The sequence below is a fragment of the Lontra canadensis genome, unplaced genomic scaffold (genome assembly GCF_010015895.1).
Source record: "Lontra canadensis isolate GAN:19392208 unplaced genomic scaffold, GSC_riverotter_1.0 scaffold5, whole genome shotgun sequence".
Classification (NCBI taxonomy): domain Eukaryota; kingdom Metazoa; phylum Chordata; class Mammalia; order Carnivora; family Mustelidae; genus Lontra; species Lontra canadensis.
In genome coordinates, this window is record NW_022630999.1 from 13,668,381 (window position 1) to 13,690,855 (window position 22,475).

Genomic DNA, 22,475 nt, shown 5'->3' on the forward strand with positions numbered 1-22,475 from the left:
AAGATAAATATGTTATTAGTTATATCAGAACCTTTCTAATTCCAGAAGTTTGCGAGTGACGAAATAGGGGGGATTTCAAGGAGAACGTTTATAAACTGTGATGCCTAGGACTTTCTAGAATTCCATTCACTGCTGCTGTTATAATGTGGGTCTTACGCTGTGACCCAGGACTGTTTTCTTTAGGGGTGAGTGACCTGCTTACAGACCATGTCACCCACACACTTATCTGCATGGGAGGTGATGGAGTCTAAGAAAGAATTACATGCACAGCACACAGGGCAGAGTACACTGCAGGCACCAGAAAGATTCAATTCCATCAAAACCACCAGCAGAGCAGCTTTTGCTACACCCCCTTGCTAACTTACTCAATTGGTGGCAAACTATAGTACGTACTGTATCAATTACTCAAAATTATTTTGACTACCAAGTGCATATTTTGACTACCAAATGCGTATACGACAAAAACTGGTAATTTAAATAATCTTTTTTCTCTCTCCCCCTTAAACTTCTAGTATCCATTTTTGAGACCTGGGAAAGCACTTTTTAGGAAAGAGGCTAGAAACTGAGTATGTGTGTGTATATGCATATTTAAACCGTATACAGATACATATATATACAAAGCATCCCGGTTTTTTCTCCTAGTCCTGAATTTTCAGGGAGGCAAAAATCATGACCTTTTAACTGGTATGTGAGTGGAGAATTTGCTATCTTAAGAACCTGTTTGGTTAATATTCAGTCACAAATCATTCTTAGCACAGAGGCTAATAGGTTACTGACTAATAGTGTCCAAGATTACCAACTCAAGACTGAGAGGAAACATCAAATTGTGACATCTTCTGGAAGTACTGATGACCTCTCAAAGGGTATGATAAAGCACAAAGCTTGCACAGCTATGGCCCTGCCCACACTCCGTCACATAAGAACTGAACACCGTATGTACAGCCTAGTGAGGTTTTACTAACATAAAATAGAGTGAGTAGCAACACCAGAAGAACCACTGTTTGAAGACATACTTGGTCAACAGATTTCATTAAATCCCATGTGCCAGGGCAAATTCCAAGGTCTTACCTTAGGCAATACTCGAGACCTAGAAAAAAAAGGTTCTCAACCACATGCCATTCCCAGTGTGGATTCATTTTGCCTCAATCACTGCAAGGACCAGAGTACAGCAGAGGTACATCATTCAAAAGCGGCATTAAAATATATGTACATTATTTTCATGTGAGCAAGAAGATAGACATAAGAAATACTAAGGCTTTATGCTAGTGTAGGAACCACATTACACTAACATTCTAGAGTTCAAGTGTGTCTCCAAAGTCCTTCTGTAAATGTCTGCAAATTAGCAATAAATACTACTACTTTAAAAAAAAAAAAAAGCCTGTGAAAATGGAAGGACTCTCATCAGTTGATTCTGGAAAGTAATGAAAATCTCCTTTCAGATCAGGAAGCGGGTATACAACTTCAGAACAGTGTTTGCCCGAAGTATTTTATAAATCACGTTGTTAAGAGAATTCTCCTTTATGGAAAATGTAAACTCCCTTCTTTTAGTTTCTTTTCTTTAGAGCACTGAAAGCAACCCACTTCCAAGAGAATCTGAAATCTGCTTGTGCAACAACCGGCCCTAGGCGGGCTCTGCCCCACCAAGGGAGGCCAGCAGCCAGCAGGGGGAGAGCAGAGCTGGCAGGGGGGACAGGTGGGGACCGTGTTTAAGGCCACAGCTTGGCGGAGGAGCTGGCTACTCTGGAGAGTATAAAATCAGAGATGTCAGGCTCCTTGCTTCTCCCACAAAGTGGGGCTTCAGAATGCACAAACAGAATCTGGTATTTGATCAATAATGCCTCCCATCAAGAAGGGATGGCACAGAACATCCAAAATCTGGTACATGAAGGAAGTTTTACCCTTGCCCCATTTCATAACCTCACATCATTTTAAGTCTTGCCAATAACTGAGAAGAGGACTGGTGGCAAGAAATTCAGGAATAATAGGATAAAGAGAAAGACTAACACAGTAAGTGCATGTTACCAACAATACCTTCAAACAGTTGGCTTAAAAATTCAGAATTGATCCTGGTGGCATACTGACAGCTAATTTGAAAACAATGTTAGATTTAAGCAATCACAGAATAGAACTTGTGATATTTTACAATATGGACCAGACACACAAAGCCACGTTTTAAGTACCCATTAGGTTGGTCTCTAGGCAACTGAAAATACAGACTATTGCGCGGGCACACTTGGAAGATAATAAAGATGTCTGAAGGTAGTTTCTGAAGTTGTTCCTGCTGAATATGAAACCTGAGGAGGAAATGGAAGGTTCCATTACAGGGTGGTCACCAGATAAAGGAGCCTAATGGTGTTAAGCTGACAACTATGGCTGCGTAACCCGAGATTTTCCGATCTGTAACCTAAGTAGGTATCTCCCTCACCCTGCTATACTCTCCCAACTGGTATCGAAATGATTCCACACCATCCTTCGTTTATAACATCAACTGTAAACCTAGTCTGGTGTTTCAGTGAGTTTCAAGTACAGTGAGTGACCGGTTGTTGCCGGAACACAGCTTTTCATTACCCAGCGTTTCATGTTTCTAAAAACAAAGCAGGTAATACAAGAGAGGGGACAATGGAGACCTCATGCTCTGACTTGAACTCTTCCCGTTGGGTTAACATTTTCATTCGGTTTTCTTTAATAAATTTTTATTTACTTATTCGAGAGAGACAGCATGAGTGTGAGAGCACATGAGAAAGTGTGGGGTGAGGGGAGGAGGGAGTGAAATCTCAAGTAGACTCTGCACCTAGTGTGGAGCCCCATGTGGGGCTCGATCCCATGACCCTGAGACCAGACCTGAGACAAAACCAAGAGTCGGATGCCTAACCGACTGCGCCACCCAGACATACCTTCGTTTAATTTTCTGTCAACTTGAACTTCAAATTTCACCTCCTCTGTATTATTAAGATACAAATTACAGTCACATTTGACTTGTTCACCTTATCTTTTTTTTTGTCCTTTCATAATGCTGCTGTATAATTTTAAAGAACAAGGCGTTTAAGTTTGACCAACATAAATCACATGTTTTGAATACTTAATCAGCCACTTAAATATTATGCCTCAATGGAAGGTGCAGGGATGAGAAGGAGGGGACTGCTTCTCACTGGCTTCGGGAGACGGCACTTGGGGCAGTGACGTCAGAATCCAGCTGCCTGGCAACCTGTAGTCAGCTGGCTATTTTTGGGTTAGCCGCAGAGAGTGGGCATTTGTTAGTGGCCATGTGTCCACCCTAGAGATAGGAAAACAAAGCTGCCGTAAGTAGCCAACTTATTTTAGCTATGCTGTCAGAGCCCTCCTTCATTCACGCCACTGTGGGGTGACGCACATGACTGCATTCTGTTGATTCCCACAACGCACTTACTGTAGAGTCCTAACGGACAACTCGGCACCATCGCTTTGCTGCTCACGTTTGTAACAGCTGCGAAATCGGGTAGGAGATGTCCTTTATGTTTCTTTGAGAAGAGAAATAATAATCCTTTCCAACTTGCAGGACCTCTAACAAGGTTATGTAATAATACCGACTTCCCTATCTTGCCCTCACTTCACGAGCAAAAATTTCTTTTTAATTCTTGCAAACCCGCTGTGACTACATTTCTGGAAGTCATGTAAATAGTTTCTGAACTGCAATAATAGGTCTTCCGTTTTAAAAGCCTGCCAATCTCATTTTATTTATAACAATAACTGCTTGTTTTTCCTATTTTTGTTATTAAAGCATGTAAGTACTGTGTGCCCAGAGTTGGCCTCATTTTCCTTTAAACACTCTGGGGAGCAGGGGAGAGAACAGTCCAAAAGGGATGACTTAGTGTTTTTATGTGACATCGAGTTAAGTTCTAAGCTCAGATACTTATAAACAGTGCTTTGACACACATGAATGTGTTGTAAGACATTAAAAAGGGGGTTAGTTCTTTACGCCATGGGACTGTGCTGTGCATCTTTCAGTAGGTCGCCCCTAGTCCTAGTGAACTCAATGCCATTATCCTATACCAGTCACAGCAGTAACTAAAAATCCCTCCCCCATCTCATGTCCAGAATGCCACCTGGGGCGGTACTGTAGGTATTTCTCCCCTTCTGGGGCAATTTAGCTTGCTTTCTCAGTGGAGATAGAAGCTGGATATCTTTTCTGCACGTACTTCTCTAGATCCCCACCTACCCACAACACACGTATTCCCTCTGAGGAAAAAACTAGCTGGTTATAATGGACCTTTCTTAACTTGAGGGTGGTTGTGGTGCATTGTCATAGGGTGAAGATTAGTACGAGAAGCTTTGAACACGTGGGTCCTGAAAGTTCGCTCCCTGTAACTTCATTCATTCGACCACCACTTCCTGAACAAGACTGGCGAGTGTGTGAAGGCGGTGTGAGTGTGCCCTCTGCCAGTGCTCCACCGGCCAATGTGTGAGGTTCCAATGCTTAGAGCGGAACCCTAGAAAACAAAAAACAGAGACAACAGCCGGAAGAGGAGGCTGTCCTCATCATCTGTATTAAAAGATTATAAGCCTCATTGCCCCTGGCTTTTCAGTGACCATAAAAGACGGTTTAATACTGCACAGTTTACTAAAGGCTTTTTCACTCATTTATGGCACCCTGATTATACAACTGGAAGAAAAGCAACAGATTCAAATAGAGAGAGGGAGGAGTATTAAAATAATTCAAGTCAAAGTGAAAAAGAAATATCTTGGTAGAAGATTGCCCAAAGAAACTTTCGAAATAAAGGCACATTCTTTCTTCATCTCTGGCACAGGAATCAGTCTCACAAAGGAGTCCAGGCTGACAATGTCAGCTCCTTCAAGGCAACAGTGATCAGTCAGCAGGTAAGACAACAGGGATCCTGGGTGAGGAACACAAGCAAAACACAGAGAGCCAGCAAAGAGAGCTGTGGCTGGGGGTCTGGTAGGCAGAGCTCAGGTCAGATGCGCGATGCATCTTGCAAAAGCCCACGACTCTGTAACCACCTTGAGCCAGTTATGGGTCTCTTGTCATTTTAAGTCCACAGCGTGTCCATCGCATGTCTGTATTTTTCAAACAACTAGATGAATAATGTTTTCTGAGACAGGTTCATATGGGTCTTGAACTCTTTGGCAGAACTATGGTCTACATGATACATGTACTCCAGGGCTCCAATTAATAGGCTGTTAAGAGAGTCTGAGCCATGAGTGAAACTTGTAGGATATTGATCGTGACTGTCAAAAAGGGAGCAGAACTTGCCTCATCCTCACCCAAGCCCCTTACTTTCATTATTAGAGGAGATGCCCCGTTGCAGACCCATGTCACAGTGGGGGAAACATTCGTACTGAAATGCTGGTCATGAGCCTTCTCTTTCCGCCCCCAGGCACAAGGACATCAAATTCTAGGAGCCACGAAACTGGCCAGGGTCTGAATTATTTACGCCATGGAAATCTGCAAGTGCAACAAACCAAGACTTTCTTCTTTCTAGAGAGTCGGGTGCCAAGCACCCGACGGCACGCACAGTATGTACATCTCGCCTGGGAGTATGCCAAGGGGCCTTCCAGCCTTGTGGTCTTAACTGCAGAAGCTCACGGAGCAGGCTTCGCTTGGTAACCTTCACCAAAGTCAGAGAGAACTTTGCCCACACCGTGGCTCCAGGATAGGGTCTGGAGATAAAGTGGCAGGGCATCATTAAGATTCTTCAGAGTGCATTCTTGGCAGCTTGTTCAAAGAAAGGTTAGTCCAGAGAGAGCAGCACCAGCTGTTCCCCTTTTCATTGTGCTGCTTGCAGGATTCTGAAATCCTTAGAAAGGTACTAAATATGTCATTAAAGGCAGAAATAAAGAATGCAAGCAAAACCAATTTACCATAGTCCCAAAGATACTACAACACAGAACAGATATTGTTTACTTTTTACTGTACTAAAAGGGACCAGAAAACAACACCTTGATATTAACCAAGACCACAATATTAGTTTGGGAGCGCAGATCTATAATAGATGATTGGTTTCAAGAATGTTAGGTGTAACAGAAAAGTGTAGTTTCAGTAAGATCGCTTCTTTCTTTAGCAAAGTGCAGCCCACCTGACCTTGGAGTAATTAAAAAGCTAGACAAATGCCAGCAGGTTATGACCGGTGATTGAGCCCCACCTTTATTAGAAGTCTTCCTGCCCAATCAGTAATCTCTGAAGTGTGGCGAATGTTATATATTGTGACAATAATTATATAGAAACCCCGTCTTCCACTGCACAGGAGAAGTCAGTGTGTTCCAGAAGAGCTAAATAAAATGATCCCATCGCTTTGGTGGTAGGAGCTAGAATCTGGAGAGCATTCCTGTTTTTTTGCTTAACCTGCTAACCTAGAATTACAGAACAGATTACATCTATTTTCTCTTTTTGATATACCTAGAAGGTTTGTTTTATTCACCTATCCAAAAAGCCTGCTAATCAGACAACCACTGTGAGAGGCAGAAATGAGGTATGGATGCTTCCTGTCTTCAAGGGACAATGAAAGATACCCAAGACTCCTACAGAGTATCTCCTCTACTCCGGGGATTCTACCTGGCCCTCCCGAGCCTGGAGCGATTCCCATATGTAGGTCTTTGCTCCAACTTCTGCATTCAAACAAAGGTGCCTCCCTCCACAAGTAGAAAGAGTCGGCTTATAAATATTCGTATTTTTAGACCCAGCTGACGTCCTCCTATCATCTCAAGGGGAAGCCTTAATGTAGAAGAAATGTTAAAAGCAGAAGGGACCTTAATCACAGTAGCCACTGTTGGTTACCTCCCAGCACCCAGGCAAATAAAGTTTTATTGGAACACAGCCATGCTTACTCACTTGTCTATGGCTGCTTTCATGCTTCAATGCAAAGTTGAGTAACCATCACAGAGACAAAATCTAGAATTACTGTTTAGACCTTTACAAACAAACAAACAAACAAACAAACAAAATTGCCAATCCCTGGCTAACGCTATTTGCAGCTTCCCGCTTTGTCCAGCAAGGGGCACAAGCAGTGCCCGGGAGGTGTCTGGGGAGCTGGCCTCTCTTGCTAGACCAGTTCGTCCCTACTCATACTGTAGAGGGCCAGAGAAGTTGGCTTTTCCAACCTCTCCAGGCTCCACTTATAATTTCAAAGGCTCTGGATTGTGGTCTAGCAGGCAGAAGGGTCATAAAGCCATATTTTGACCCCTCTATGTTCAGCCTGGTTTTCTTTTATGTGGAGACTACCTAACAGCAGCGAGAACTAGCCAAGGCACAGGGTCCATGACCTGTCTGTTTAAAGCTTATGGTGTCCTTAAGGATGGCTCTTAGTGCAGAGCAATACTAGTTATTGTTACTTTGCAGTTTTAAAAAGGAACATACAATTTATTAAATATACTGTGTCTAAAACCCAGTTTTTCCTGAAGCTATTATATTCAATTTAAAAATCTTACCATTCTGTCTATATATCTGGTAAGTTTTAACAACACATTCAGGAAGTTGGATACAGTTTAGGTCCTTTTATAAACGTAGTTTAATTAACCACTTTTAAACATTTCAAAACTCCATTTATAAATTTAACATATTCAATCTTCTTTTTCAGCATTTAGACTGTAATAATCAAAATATCCTCAAGTAGTTAAGAAGTCTTTTCTTCCCCAGCAAGAATTCTTAAGCATTTCTTCAATTAAATTTATAAATTCAATGACTCTCAAGCTCTGGTATTTCTTCTTCTTTTTTAAAAAAGATTTATTTATCTGAGAGGAGGAGAGAGAGAGAGAAAGAGAGAGAGAGAGAGAGCATGAGTGCATGTGCACAGGATTAGGAGGGGCAGAGGGAGAGAATCTTCAAGCAGCCTCCCTGCTGGGCGTGGAGCCCCACACAGGGCTTGATCTCATGACCCACAAGATGAGGACCTGAGCTGAGGCAGAGAGTCAGCTGCTTACTGACTGAGCCACCTGGGCGCCCCCTCCTGCCTTTCTATATAGGGAATCATTTCTGAAATAATTTATACATCTTAAATTATAATTACAAAGTGACTCTACCAGGTTGACCTAAATGTAATATATACTTGAAATGAAAGTATTAATATTGTAGATTTGTTATTTTATCATTTTTATACTTTTAATGTTAAATTTTCCAGGGTTAAAAAGACTTTCCCATCAAGGAAACAACTTTCCATCCCAAACGAAAAGAGTTATCATTCCATACGTGGTTCTCACCTCACTGAACTTGAGTTGCTTTTCAAACAGACTTTTTAGACTGAAACAGAATTGGAGCCACAGATGTCCAGGGCAAAATTTTTGAGGTCACTCATTGTCAGGTTAGGGTCTTTATAAGAATAGCTGCCACAACAAAAAGAACTTCCTGGCCTTCAAAGGGGATTGTTTGCTCCTGGATGTAAGTTATCATTACCTATTTCATGGGTCTACTCTCAGAGGCAGACACCCCCTCCTAAGATTCTAAAGAATTTTCTTTACTTGTTTGCCTGGATTTCGCATTTCTCTAGCACACACTTTAACATCTTTTCGTTTGGCTCTATAGACATTACTTTTCATTTATTGAGCTATAATTTGCAGACTGTAAAATCCACCCTTCTAAAAATGTACAAGTTAGTGATATTTAGTATATTCAGGGACACCTGCAATTATCACGGCTATCAAACTTCAGGACATTTGCACCACTCCAGAAAGAAACTCCCCACCCATTAGCAGTCATACCCCATCTGCCCTTTCTTCCAGCCCTCGGCACTCACTAATTTACTTTCTGTCTCTAAGGATTTGCCTATTCTGGACATTTCATATAAATGGAATTATATAATACATGGCCTTTAGTATCTGGTTTCTCTCACTTAGCATAAAGTTCTGTGTGAGTACTTCTTTTTATGGCCAAGTGATATTCCGCTGTATGGACCTAACACAATTTGTTCACCCATGTTCATCAGTTGCTGGACGTTTGGGCTGCTTCCACTTTTTGGCTATTATGAATTCAGTTATACAAGCCACGACTGTCTCCTTCAAACAGGCTTTATAAATAATCATTGTATAAGTTAATGAGTTAGAGGATATCAAGACTCAATGGGAATGAAGCATCTTCACAAGTCTGGGGTGAACTCTTTTCATTCAGATTTATGAGGATATCCTCGTTTCACTTGAGGAAATTCAGAGATTTGGATAATTAGTCTTATTTTTTTCATGTGTAAGAGACCTCAGTTTCTGGAAGGCATAGACGATGAAAAAAATTCTTTTGTATTCCCTGATGTACCCAGTACAATTCCAGACACAAAGAGAATACTCATTATTTTTAAACAAATGTAAAGAGCTGAAACTATAATGAAAAGGGCAACAAAGTATGTACCGTATTTCATCTCAGATTAAAATGTTAGTAAAGGAAGGAAATTGAACATTGGAGAGAAGTTGCCACTCCTTTTAATTAAGCAGGCCAAGGTTTCATGCAGGAGGTGGGATTTCATGAACAGTTTCAAAACCATAGGTCTAATTGGTTTAAACTCTATTATACATATGCCTACAGGCAGCTGCAATGGATTGTTTTGCAAACAGAAAAGTAAGCAACCCCTCACGGAAAATAGATCCACTCCAGAAATCTCAAGACCCAAAGGACACATATGTTTTGATCTATTCCTTTAATCTGTGTCCAAACAAAGCATCTAATTCTTATCTCAGAGAATGGAAAGCATTGACATATGCAAAAAAGAGAAGCATCGGTACACTTGTCTTTGCATGCAGGTGCAGGCCTCAGACTTTTCAATAACATCTATAACATGGTCATTAATTACACAGGCAGCCAGGTTTCGACAGCATATCATTTTCTTTTGCCCTCCTCTCTTTCCCTTCAGTAATCAATTCTATTCCACTCCTTCAAAAGGGCTTTCATTTATGGTACCAATACGTTTTGGGTGTTACACTTGATTCATGTTTGTGGTAATACTGGGTTATGATGTACCTTTATTTCAAAAAAGCAAACATTGTAAGCAGGAAGAGGCTTATCTATGAAAAACTTTTTCCTGGCAATAGAATACGGCTGTCTAAACAGTTCTACCTATATGTACGAGAGCCAGTCAAGTATGTACTAGACAGGAAGGAGAGTTAATGAGTGAAAGCCCCAAAGACATCAGAGACAACCAATTAGCTTGTCTGAAACACAGGCTTGTAAAGCTATCAGTAACTTATAAAATGGTCTGCTACACACGAGTAAAATGTTGTTTAAATGGCTTGCTTAACTAGATGCATTCACCATGAAATTGATTCTTTTAAGGTTATCTTTTTAAACTTAATACTCATTAACTGTGCATATGGAAATGGCTGGCTGGGTGGAAGGGTGGGTAGATATCTTGGTATTGTCAAGTGCAGGCTGAAGATATGAATTCCATACTTTTTGAGGTTAGCAGGTATTGGAGAAGAAACCCCATCAATTACCAACAGTTGTATCTGCCTCAGTCACTGAAAAGGATCAACACACTTCGATCATTCCTCCCCTGACTTGCGAAATGCTTAGCTTGGGGTTGGTAGATGGGTTCCAAGGACCTTCCAGTGTTGAGAACACATGCTTTTGTGTTACAGAACTGCACCGGTTTTTACCACAGCCTGTGATTCTGCAAAATGGCATGACAGCAAGAAGACCCAGAGCCTGATAGTTTTCAAATCCAACATTTGTCTCAACAGTGATCAGCTTTCATCCCCCAAAGACTTACTTTACTAAAACATTTGAGGTAACTTGATGTTAGCTGACACATGAACGACAATCATGATACTATTTCCTATTCTGAGTTATCTTTTGTTGTTGTTGTTGTTCTTTTAGAGATAGAGAGAGACCACAAGTAGGCAGAGCAGCAGGCAGAAGAAGAGGGAGAAGCAGGCTCTCCTCTGAGCAGGGAGCCTGATGTGGGGCTCGATCCCAGGACTCCGGGATCATGACCTGAGCCAAAGGCAGCCGCTTAACCAAATGAGCCACCCAGGTGCCCGCTATTCTGAGTTATCTTAAAACACTACTGTATATTTTGGAATTTTTTTTTTTTTGCTGTGTCTCATATTAGCCTTTTTCTGTTACACAAGGCTCCTTGCCACAAATACACTTTAGTAAGTTGCAACCTGATCAAATAATCAGAAGAGCATGCTTTGATTTTGACATGACTAACTCTTGCGTGCTCATTCAATGTTGGTACCCTTCATGGAACCACTATGAGCTGGTCAACTCAAGGGATTCTTTGACTTAACAAAATACTAGGAAAAAAATAACTTGCAACAATGTGTTAAAGCTGGTTAAAAACGAAAAAATATCTGTTAAAAATAGTTTATATATTCCAGCTTATTTGGCTTTTATAATGCACTATATGTCCCCTATCTCAGTCTTGCAGCTGGAAGGTGTGGGGAAGGCAACAGGGGCAGTAACAAATCAAAATATGAATATATGGAACCCAAATAAACATGTTTAATACTCGCCTTGTGGTACTATGGCAGCACTCTGTCCTAACAACGACAACATTTAGATGTTGGGGCAGATTCAAATTCTTGGGCCTTGAACAGGAGACAAATATGGCAAGCCACGCGTTGCTGAGCCGCCAATGGAGGGTGCCAATGGCCCTGTCCAGATGCAGAGATATTCAAGGGATGTTCCTGTCAGCAGTTTGTCCTCTGGCTCCAGCAAGGAGCCACCACCATGGAAACATGGGAAGAAAAAGGAAAAACAGCAAGGCGTGGAGGGACGGGGGTGGGGGGGGGAAGGCAGAAAAAACTGACAGCCACCTCAGTAACACATCTGAGCAAGGGGAACAGGTAACAAATGGCCTTCGGACAAACTGCCATGTTGTTAGTCACAGGGAGAGAATTTCTTTTCCTACTGGCAATACGGCCAGGAGCCTAATATCCTGGCAACTGAGAAATAATGAGCTTGGAAGAGGCTTGCAGGCAGTCTGAGAAAAGAAAAGCTGAGTGGTAATCCGTCCTGAGGAATTTTAGCCAAAAAACCCCACACAGGACTAGCTGAACTCAGAATAAAGCCCGTGAAAGACAAGTCTGGAGAACATTACAATCAGACATAAAGAGAACACCAGAAATGAAGGTTCCAAAAGCCACTGACTGGATTTAGCACAGCACTGCTAGTGTGGCCTTGCGTCCTTGCTGTCCAACCGGGACTAGTCTGCACCATTAGTTCTCGGCGGAGGGCAAAGGTGACCATACCCCTCAAGGGACTTTTGGCAATGTCTGGAGATATTTCCGGTTGTCAGAGTTGGGGGGCGGGGGCACAGTGTCTGCTGCAGGTATCTTGTGGGTAATGGTCAGGGATGCTGCCAAACATCCTACAAGGCACAGGATAGCTCCCCCGCCCGCCCCACCCCCAACAAAGAACCGTCTAGCCTGAAAGGTCAATAATGCTGAGGTTGAGAAACTGTTCTGAACTGATCTTTTAAGGCAAAACCAAAGAACAAAGGTCCCCATTAATGCTTCAGTCTATGGTTTATCAGCGTGAACCATCAGGCTCCCTCGCTGAAATCAGGAGATTTAGGAACCGGATTAAGAAAGTAGACCAGGAGCTTTGTCAGGGTACAACTCTCTGTCCTCTCTTCTTGCTCAAAGCGGAAATCATTTGTTCTTGGTGGGGATGAGTCAAAACATTCAACTGGGCTAAAACAAGTGCACCTGATAAATAGCCACCTATCCCTCTTTCTACTGTTAACTCCGCATTCATTGTCTCAGACCCTGGGGATACGAAGGTGAACCTAAGTCCCAGTCCTCACGAGCTTACTTGGAAGAGACTGACAGGTATCGAGTAGGTGCGTCAGTGACTAAGTGAAGTCAGATGGAGTAAGCACCATGAAAAATTAGAAGGCACCACGGCACTAATAACATCTGCCATTGAGGTGATCCGAAAGATGGACTGAGGGCATGCAGTTGCAGGTAAGGACAACTCTTTAGCTGGTTTCAAAACAGAATTTCATACAGTTACAACAAAGGCTCCTTCAATTCACCTCCACCTAATCACCTTGGCCTAACCAACTCTTCACCACCCGGTTCAAGATAATGATGGACGTTGCCTGCCCTATGAATGCCCACGTCCTGTGGGGACAAGCCCCGGATGAAGCTGGCCCCTCACCTGATGCTCACACCAGGGCACCCATCTCTGGCACGTCTGCTCACTCTGTCGCAAGCTCTTTCACAATTCTCCCTCAGGCAACCACACTTGTTACTACAGCAAGTCATTCAATTAAATATGGCATCAACGGATGAAATAGGAAGTTGAGAAGACAATTTCTACTACTATGAAAAACTGAGTGGAATGTGTTCAAATAACTCAATAAAGGTAAGTCATTAAAACAACTGCTGTCGAATCAGATTTAGGGGAGACAACTATCAAGAACTATCGTGTGAACTGCTTCTCACATGTCTTTAACTTACCATCTTATTTTATCTTATAGTGCTATTTTAAAGAAATGGGAACTGAAAATCATGGATGATGCCTGTATTTTGTGCTAAAAATATGACACAGAACTCTGATTAGTGGCCATGTACTCAGAGAAAAGGCACTGGCCCAGTATCAAAAGATCAGTGCCATTTGTATGTTTTAAGTTAAATTACTTAGGGTATACATTTATTTTATGTTTTTAATGACAAAAAACTAGCCAGCTCTTTCTTCATTAACTGTTCAACTACCAGTTCAGATCAGATAAGTGGGCTTCTAACAGTCTCCAATCCCACTTTTTATTCTGCCTGAATCGAAAGCCTTCTCAGGGGGACGTCATTAACACCTACTTCAGTCGGAAGTTGAGAGTGTTACATAAAATCATGTCCACTGTCAGAATCAATACTAGTGTCTATCACCTCAAATCCTGCCGTGAAAGAAAGCAGAGTATAAATAAAACACTCAAATCCATATTGATACCCACAACCCTGCAGTCTCAGGTAGAGAATATGCACTGTTCACATCTGAGTGCACATTATGGTAAAAACTGGATACTTTTTTGTTAAATACCATATCCTTTAACAAAATAAACATTACATTATTTTGAATGTATTTGTGAAATATTTTCTAAGTAGAACTTATTCCTATTTTCTAGACTCAGGAACGCAAACAGAATCATACAGTACTTTTCTTAGCGGATGCCCTCGAGTTCTACTTCCCTGCACTTACGGCTCTCAAAGAACACTCTGATTTTACCTTGAAGTTATTATCTGTTTCTTTATATCTTTATCACATATCCACGAGTAAGATGGCAATTCTATCATAGTACGTAAAAATAAAAATCATATAATGCCGAGACCTGACAAATGATTGCTTGGGCTGTCTGTTTTTAACTAAAGTGTCAATAATAAAATAAAATGATGGCTGTAAACGGTGTTTACCCCTGTGCGCCACAAATTTATGTTAGTGAATGAAGTACCTGATACCCTTGTCTTTACCGTTTAACATAAGAGGATCTAGACTTCAAAGCCCTTGAACAGGGTTTGTAAATTTTAGGTGTGAGTTCATGACATCTAATCTTTCACACAGAAAGATGTGGCCCTAGAGAAGAAAAAAAAAAAAAGGATAGGAGAAATAAATTCTTGCCTATTTGACTCCAGCTTCTCATTCAGACATACAACATGCATAACCTGTGCACTTCTTAGCAGGTTAAATGCAGCACACGGTTTTCATAAAACATTCGGGTGAGCTCAAATCTCTTACAGCTGCTAAAATATTTGAATCCTGACTTTTTATAGGAAGTCACAGACACCCAGTTTGTAGTAACCTGGTCACAGGTTGAACTGCTTTTTAGTGCATCAGAAGGGGCAAGCTGGTGTGATCAACTGTGGGGACGTCTGGAATGAGCTACGGGCTGCAAGGCTTGGATCGGTAACCAGGAGCACTGTGTTTTGGAGTGGAATTCGCCTGGTTTTGACGTGATCACTGACCCTGTGAGGCACAAAGACACAGGATACTTCCTGTACAACCTGAGGAAAGAGAAGGAAATGGAACAAGCGTGAACAGTATAATGAGCAGAAGTTCTGATCAGGAGACTGGAGACAGAAGTGAATGGACTAGCTGTTCTAGGTTCTTAAGCCAAAGACTTATTTAAAGCACTGAGAGATATAATTGCTTGCCTAACACTCATGGAGGAACTAAGAGAGTTCCCTCAATAAGCAGACCATCGTACTCTTGCAGGCAAGAATCTGGAATGGCTTGGATCACTCTCTTAACGGTTTTTAGATTCTTATGAAATATTGTAAATTAAGACTCTTACGGTTCAGGTTTAAGAAATTCATTTGCGCTGTATCATAGATGTTTAAAAATATTCCTGTATCTGCACAAAGCATTAAAAAAAAAAAACTCTCTGGAAAATGATGTACCCCTTGCACACCCAATATTCCCCTCCCCATTCCCTCCAACCCCCAGAATCCTTCCCATCTGCCAGCTGGGTTTCATTTTAAGAATTTCACACTGAATATAAAGTGCTATTTTGGCCATGTGGCTCCAGAAATGTGAATTTATAGTCTATTCAGATCGCACGCCAATGATTGACAGAGAGGGGATTAACCAACTGGATGCGATGAAGCCGTTGCCTCTTCCTTCAGGTTGCTTTAAGTTTCTAGGAAAGGATGGTCACCCTCACACTGCTTCACAGAGGCTGGCAAGAAGTCGTCTCCTTAGCAGGGCACTTGTTTCTCACTTTTCTAGTAGATGGCTGCTCTACCTTGGAATTCCACTCCCCCACCCACACCCCCCTCCCTGGCCCCCTGTTCCCAAATTCCGTCCATTTCCCCACATGTAAAATGCGAACACTAAAGCTGGCTTTCTTAGACATTCCTTGCAACAATGTTCTGTTTACTCACACATAACACATATTTATAATCACTGGTCTTCAGGAATAAGAGTCAAATATTGGAAAAGTACGTGTGTGTATCTGTATCTGCTTTTTTTAGGTAAGGGCTCGCAATGCCCAAGAACTTACACATGGGGAAGACTCTCTCCATGTTTTTAGTATTTGAGAGATTGTTGGCAAGTCCCGGCCATCTAGAAATGTTTCAAATACCATCGCTATTTAAGCTTTTCCAAAAGTAGTTCTGTTTTTTCAATGGTGTTCCATCTTGTTTCACACTTACCATCCTCAAATATTGTCCTAGGCATGAAAGTGTAGCTATATATTCAGATTTTCTAAATCTTTCTTTTTGCAACTTTAGGATCATGCTGTTCCTAGGACTCCGTACACTCAATGCATAGTAAGTAACACTATAAAAGAGATTACTTCTCTGTTTAACAGATGATCAATGAAAGGGTATGTGTAAGCGTTGAATTTTGAGAAGGCTGTGCAGAACGTATTTAGATCTGATACTGTGATACTGAAGCCAGCCTCAAAATGAATGAGCATATCCACGCTTGTATTACACATACACATAAAAGTTGATGTCAGAGGGGAGGTCGACATCATCAGAAAAGCACATCAGGTTTGGTCCTGTTCAGAACAGGAAAGGCTCTAGTCAAGATGGGGGCTTTAGTCTCTAAGTTATTTGATAGAGGTAACAGTGCCTTGCTCCCTTCCTTCAAGACAAAATAAACAAGAACACTACAGAAAATGGATTAGAGTTAAGGGAAAATTTCTCCTCCCTGACAGCATAATAAATACATCTCCACTAAAAAACAAACAAAAAACCCAAAACACCTACCCATCTTGCACATTTAAGTTTTAGACATATTATCTGACAGTTAAGAAAGTCATCTGAGAGCAGAGGAAAGCACGGAGGGAGCCACATCACACTGGTAACCATGAATGGTAATACGGGGGTGCGGGGGGTGGGGAGAAGGGCAGATTTTAAACTGTCTTTAATGTGCCTCTGAATTACTGGACTTGAAATGATAAGCTCCTGTAGTCTTTATACTTCAGAACATGAATAAAAACATACATATGAACAAATCAAAGAGCAGAAAAGGGCAACTTTAGAAAGAAATAAAAAAGATGCCTGTATGTAGAGACACATAAAAGAAGGTAAGTGGCTCACAGTAGGGCTCAATAAAGAGTTGCTGTATGACTGTGAAACAACACTAAAAATTATCCTCATATGGTACTATCGACTTAAAGTCTATAAGCGAGCTCACTTCAGGAAGGTGGGGGAACGTTCCATGCAGACGAGACCACCACTCAGGACTAACTTTCACAACTGAAATTCTGACCCCCTCTCACCAGCCTGTGAAGTTCCTGTGTGGGTCTTGTCAGCAGGACCAGAACTTCAGGTTCCGGGTGGGAAACCAGTCTGCTTCTTCATCACACCCCCTTCAGAGAGATCACAGCCTGCCCCCACAGGATGTCTGATGCTATCTTTGAATGAACTATAGCCTGCGGAAGGCTATCAAATCTCTACCTCAATTTTTTTTAAGATTTTATTTATTTGACAGATAGAGAGGGAGACAGTGAGAGAGGGAACACAAGCAGAGGGAGTGGGAGTGGGAGAGGGAAAAGCAGGGGTCCCGCTGAGCAGGTAGCCTGATTCGGGGCTTGATCCTAGGACCTGGCATCGTGACCTGAGCCGAAGGCAGACGCTTAACGACTGAGCCACCCAGGTGCCCCTCTTCCTCAATTTTAATACTAGGGTCTTTATTTGATGCCGGCACAAGAAAAAGCCACAAAAAATTGCGAACCACATTTACCTTAAAAGTGCTGTCAGGGGTTACTCATTAATTCATTTGGTATCTATCTTATCAAGTCTTTTAGAACTGTGGAAGATAGTTCATTCCTTTGGAAGACATAGCCTCCTCTTTTCCAATAACAAGAAATACATCACAGATCACGATTCTGCCACTTTTTTTCAGAAACTCAGAATGCTAAATATGAAACCAAATTCCCGCACTGATTTAACCCACAGGATCGATGTTCTTCCACTCTCCTCCTCTTTGTCCTGATCTCCTGCTTTAATTTTTTATTATTATTTTCATGTGAGTCACTTTAAATCGACAAATGAAAATACAGGAATATCTCCATCTGGAGTGAATAATAACACTCCGTCTCTTTGCTTGGCACTATTACTTAACAGAACACACCAAGCTTCATTGAAAGTCACTGGGTCTTGAGTTATCCTTACTATTTTAGGGGTTCTTAAGAGTGCTTGTCAATACTATTACCAAGGAGTATGGGCTCCGATCTTTCAGAATCGTCTCAGTATAAGGAACTTCAGCTGAAGTTAATTCATTTTAAGAATGGATTTCTGGTACCACAGGAGGAAGAAATTCTTCAGTACATCAGATCCCTGACAGAGAAATCCAAGGGACTGTTTTACTGTATAGAACACATGATGCTTAAAATGTAATTTTCCTGATTTTTTTCCTCTCCTTTTTTAGGTAGTGCTAGTAGTGTTTACCTAGAATTTTTCCCCCCTGTGGTGTTTCTGGGTGATGGGATTTTAACAGCACTGTCCACCACTTATTATCTTCTAGGGCAGCTATCAGATGTCATATGGCATTTTAAATGCCACGTGATCAAACCTAACAACATCCTCCAAAATTATCTTCCAGGACAGGGTGGGGGTGGAGTGGCGGCGGCATCTAAAATCAGCAAAATTACCTTTAGCTACAGGACTTTGGTCAAACTCTGTGAGATAAATAAAATCTGCCTTTATTCTTCTTTTTCCACCTTCCTTTCTAGTAAATCCTTTCTGCAATCCTAGGGACCCCAGGCCTCTGTGTATCTTACTATGTGTCAGGCGCTCTTTAAATAATTTTTTAAAAATAGGGGCGCCTGGGTGGCTCAGTCATTTAAGCGTCTGCCTTTGACTCCGGTCATGATCCCGGGGTCCTAGGATCAAGCCTTGCATTGGGCTTTCTGCTCAGCAGGGAGTCTGCTTCTCCCTCTCCTGCCTGCCACTCTGCCTGCTTGTGCTCTCTCTGTCAAATAATAAATAAATTAAAATTTTTTTTAAAAAATATACTACCTCATTAACCCTTGTGTCAACCCACTGAGGGTGGTACTCTGAGGACAGAGACCTGGAGAGGTTAAGCAGTGTGTCTGGGCCTTGGGGGCAGGATGTGAGGGTGGTGGTCTGTAAGCACAATGCAGCAGAACTCTGCCACCCGGAAGACAGAACCTCCGCCGACGAGGGGGGACTGCGTGAAAGACCAGTGACTATGAAAGGAAATGCAACCCAAAAGAATGGCGCTTCAGGCACCCCAAGTAAGGCTGGACTAAGACCTGGTTATGGTGCTTCCTGACGCTCCTTAAAAATCAGTCCACGTAAATAGCCACTCGTCCATATGGACAGACTCTTGAGTCCCCAAGTTACTAGCCAAACTGGGCTTACAGTCACTCCCTAAATCTATGTAGCCCTTCCCATAGATAAGCCCTTTGCTCAAGGCATGACTTTCTCCTAGAAGGCTCTGTCTCCACGTGGGTGGTAACTTCCTGTCAGAGTTCACTCGACTGGACTCAGAACTACGGAGGTTTAATTCTCTGCTTTACCACGTACTTGGTGTTTTGGGAAATGAGTGTAATAATTATAATACCTCCGTCACAGGAAGGCCCCACTGAACTAGGTGATAGGAAACACACAGAGGAGTGTCCGGCACTATTTCATGACCATTTCCAACACCCCTCAGATTCTGCTTTCCCTCGTGCTCAGTACCCAATTCCAATGCCTTTCTTTTGAGATTCTCCTCCTCTGAGATCCTGTAGTCCCTTGGTTTTATCATTTCAGTGGTATTTACCCTGTATCAATGCAAGTATTCACATGGTCTTGAAGTGCGATTATTTATACATATGTTTATAAACAAGGCCTCCCCTGATGAAATCATAACTCCAGAGGTTTAGACTAAACAAACTTTTCTTCTTTCTCCTTATCTCCTTCTCTTCCCTTCTGCTGAGTGTTTTCATCAGTTCATTATTCATATACCCCAGAGAGTGGGTCGAACAAGGAAATGGGAGAGAAATGAGAACACACATGCACTATTTATAGTTCCCTATTAGATCATTCAATTTCAATCTACCAACATTCCTGATCTCCTTCTCTGAGCAAAGCTTTCCTGGGCTGCAGGGAAGGTGGAATACAGTCCCCATCTTCTTAGGACTCACAGTCTAGCTCAGGTGAGAAAACATGCCTCTAACTATACAACCTGAATCCCAATACTACTTAAACCTATGTCTCGTAGTGCTGGCTCCTGCTCCAAAGACATCAGATAACAAGGCTGCTACTTACTCAACTCATCCACTTTGGAACCTCCATCCCCTTATCTGGTCACCTCTCTTCTTTGTTTTTTGTTTTGTTTGTTCGTTTGTTTTGGGATGCCCCCTCCCCTAAGAATTGACTGCTCCCTCAGCTATATATTCATTCATTTGTCGACTTAATATTTAAGGTCTTCATCCCCCCTGCTAGAGTACAAATTCTCCAGGAAGAAGACATGATTCAGGGCACTTGGCCCAAAGCAGGCCTTATGGCTCATCTTGGTGAATCCCACTTCTGGAGCAGTGTCTAATGGGGACAGATGCTTGGGGAACATTCCTTCTTCACCCTTGCCTTCTGGGCAGAGATGCTGAGGCAGGGAACGGCTGGAGAGAGGGAAGAACCACCAACACTTCGCAGACATGGCGGCCAGGATTACCTGTATCTCATATGTATTCATTTGGTAGGGGGCTCTACCGTGGGACAGAGAGACAAGCCAGGTGGGCTCCAGGGACAGAAAGACAACAATTAGGAGGTGTTTCCGTGTGTAAAAATGGCAGTGTGCAGAGAGGAGGGTGTGAAGTTCACTTGTCTTGACAGTTGCTAACCCATTTGAGACTTTATCGTATTTATAAATTATGAGAAAATAACATAAAGGACCATTAAAACTAGAGTCTTCATGTCTAGCATTAAACAACATTGACATATTTTATTTTGCAGAGAATATGCTTGATGGGGTTTTTGATAGCTCCTACTTTTATAACCCAATCAATAAGAGATCCCTATTTCAGCTGCCACACTACTCATTTATTTTAGTTGTTAAATTTGAGGGAGTGAAAGGAAGACACTTTAAATATGCATCCCCATCACATTCACTGTTTTTTTTTTTGTTTTGTTTTGTTTTTAAAGAATGATGATCCAAAGACAATAGGTTCAACCATGGCATCATATATTTTGTATTTACTGCGCTGAGTAAGAAAGATAAAATACTTTATTCTCAAGTTGGCTTCTGACTTGTCAGGTGACTTGATGTGGTTCACCTATTGCTTCCCAATTTGACTTCTCCTATTCTAAAGGAGGAATTCTAAAACTTGCTCAATAAAAGAAAATAAAAAAAAAAGAACAGATTTAATTAAGAAAATACCTTAAACTTAATTGGGCTGTATTGTACACACAGAGTCAAAATGCAATAGAGAAAGAAAAACAGAAAATTATGTTCCAGGACACAGCGTACTGTTTTCTCAGAAATTTTTACTATGACAGAGTGGATGATACATTTTTTAAGGTATCTGTACTAAGACTGCCCAGCAAATACACAGCTAAAGGAGAATGTTCTGATAAAAATATAAAGGTATAGGGGATCTCATGTGGAGTCAGGAAAAGGCTATATGATTTTGGTAAAGACCCAACATAATTTCCTCCTAAGGCTGTTAACATCACAAGGAGTGACAAAGCATTACACTGAGCAAATTAAGTCCTAACTGGTCATTAAGGAAACTCACACAGCCCAATATCTGATGTCCTACCATTTCGTTTTGCTCTGCACATCAAAGGGATGTGGACCTCTAACCCAAGCTTCTGATATTCAGTAATTGCCCATTTATATTTATATGAAGGAGACCACTACAAAAGATATCCATAAGGCTTCAGTTTGCTCTGGATTCAACATCTAAGGGAAGAGACAACAGTTTCGTTTTCTTTTCTTTCTGGGAAACAAAAGCATCAGATAGGAAAACCTGTCCCTTTGGAAAAGGACCAGCCATTTGTTGTCTAGAAGGAAAGCAGGCAGATAAGGGAAAGTGGATATCTGGACTTGTCTGAGAAAAGCCTTTCAGGTCCAACCGCAGCAACTTCTGTGAGAGCTGTAAGTCATTAAATGTGTCTCTGATATCACCTCACGTATGAAGATTAGTGGAACATACCAAGAGATTGAATCATCGAACAATTCTCTTAGGAATTTCAACATAACTGATTTGATACAGAATTACTCCAAAGGCCCAAGCCTGGATGGGATCCTGGTAGAGATAAGATACAGACCCCTTTCAGACCAGGGCTTCATTCTTCAGAAACGGAAGCTCAAACCAAGGACTTTGCATCAACAGCATCCCCTGTGTTTATTAGGGGTCTACACATACCCTGTGGGCACTAAGCAATCACAAAAAAGTCTGAATAAAGTCTTTGCCTTCACAGAGCGTACAAAAGAAGGCGGCACCCCCATCCCCTTTCCCATTCCTGAGACCACGCTTCAGGAGACAGGTCTCCCTTAAAAAAAAAATCCAAGTAGTTTATATCCTTAAAGCCCTACTGATCCAGAAAATAGCACTCTTCCAATTTCTGGCTTGAGAAGAGCAGCTACAATGAACCTCTTCTGATACAGA

The 22,475-nt window shown here is 41.7% G+C and overlaps 1 protein-coding gene across 2 annotated transcripts in view; it reads right to left on the reverse strand.

The window, feature by feature from the left end:
• Positions 1-22,475, reverse strand: part of ARL15 (ADP ribosylation factor like GTPase 15) — a 397,345-nt gene that overhangs the window by 2,755 nt on the left and 372,115 nt on the right. The window lies entirely within an intron of this gene.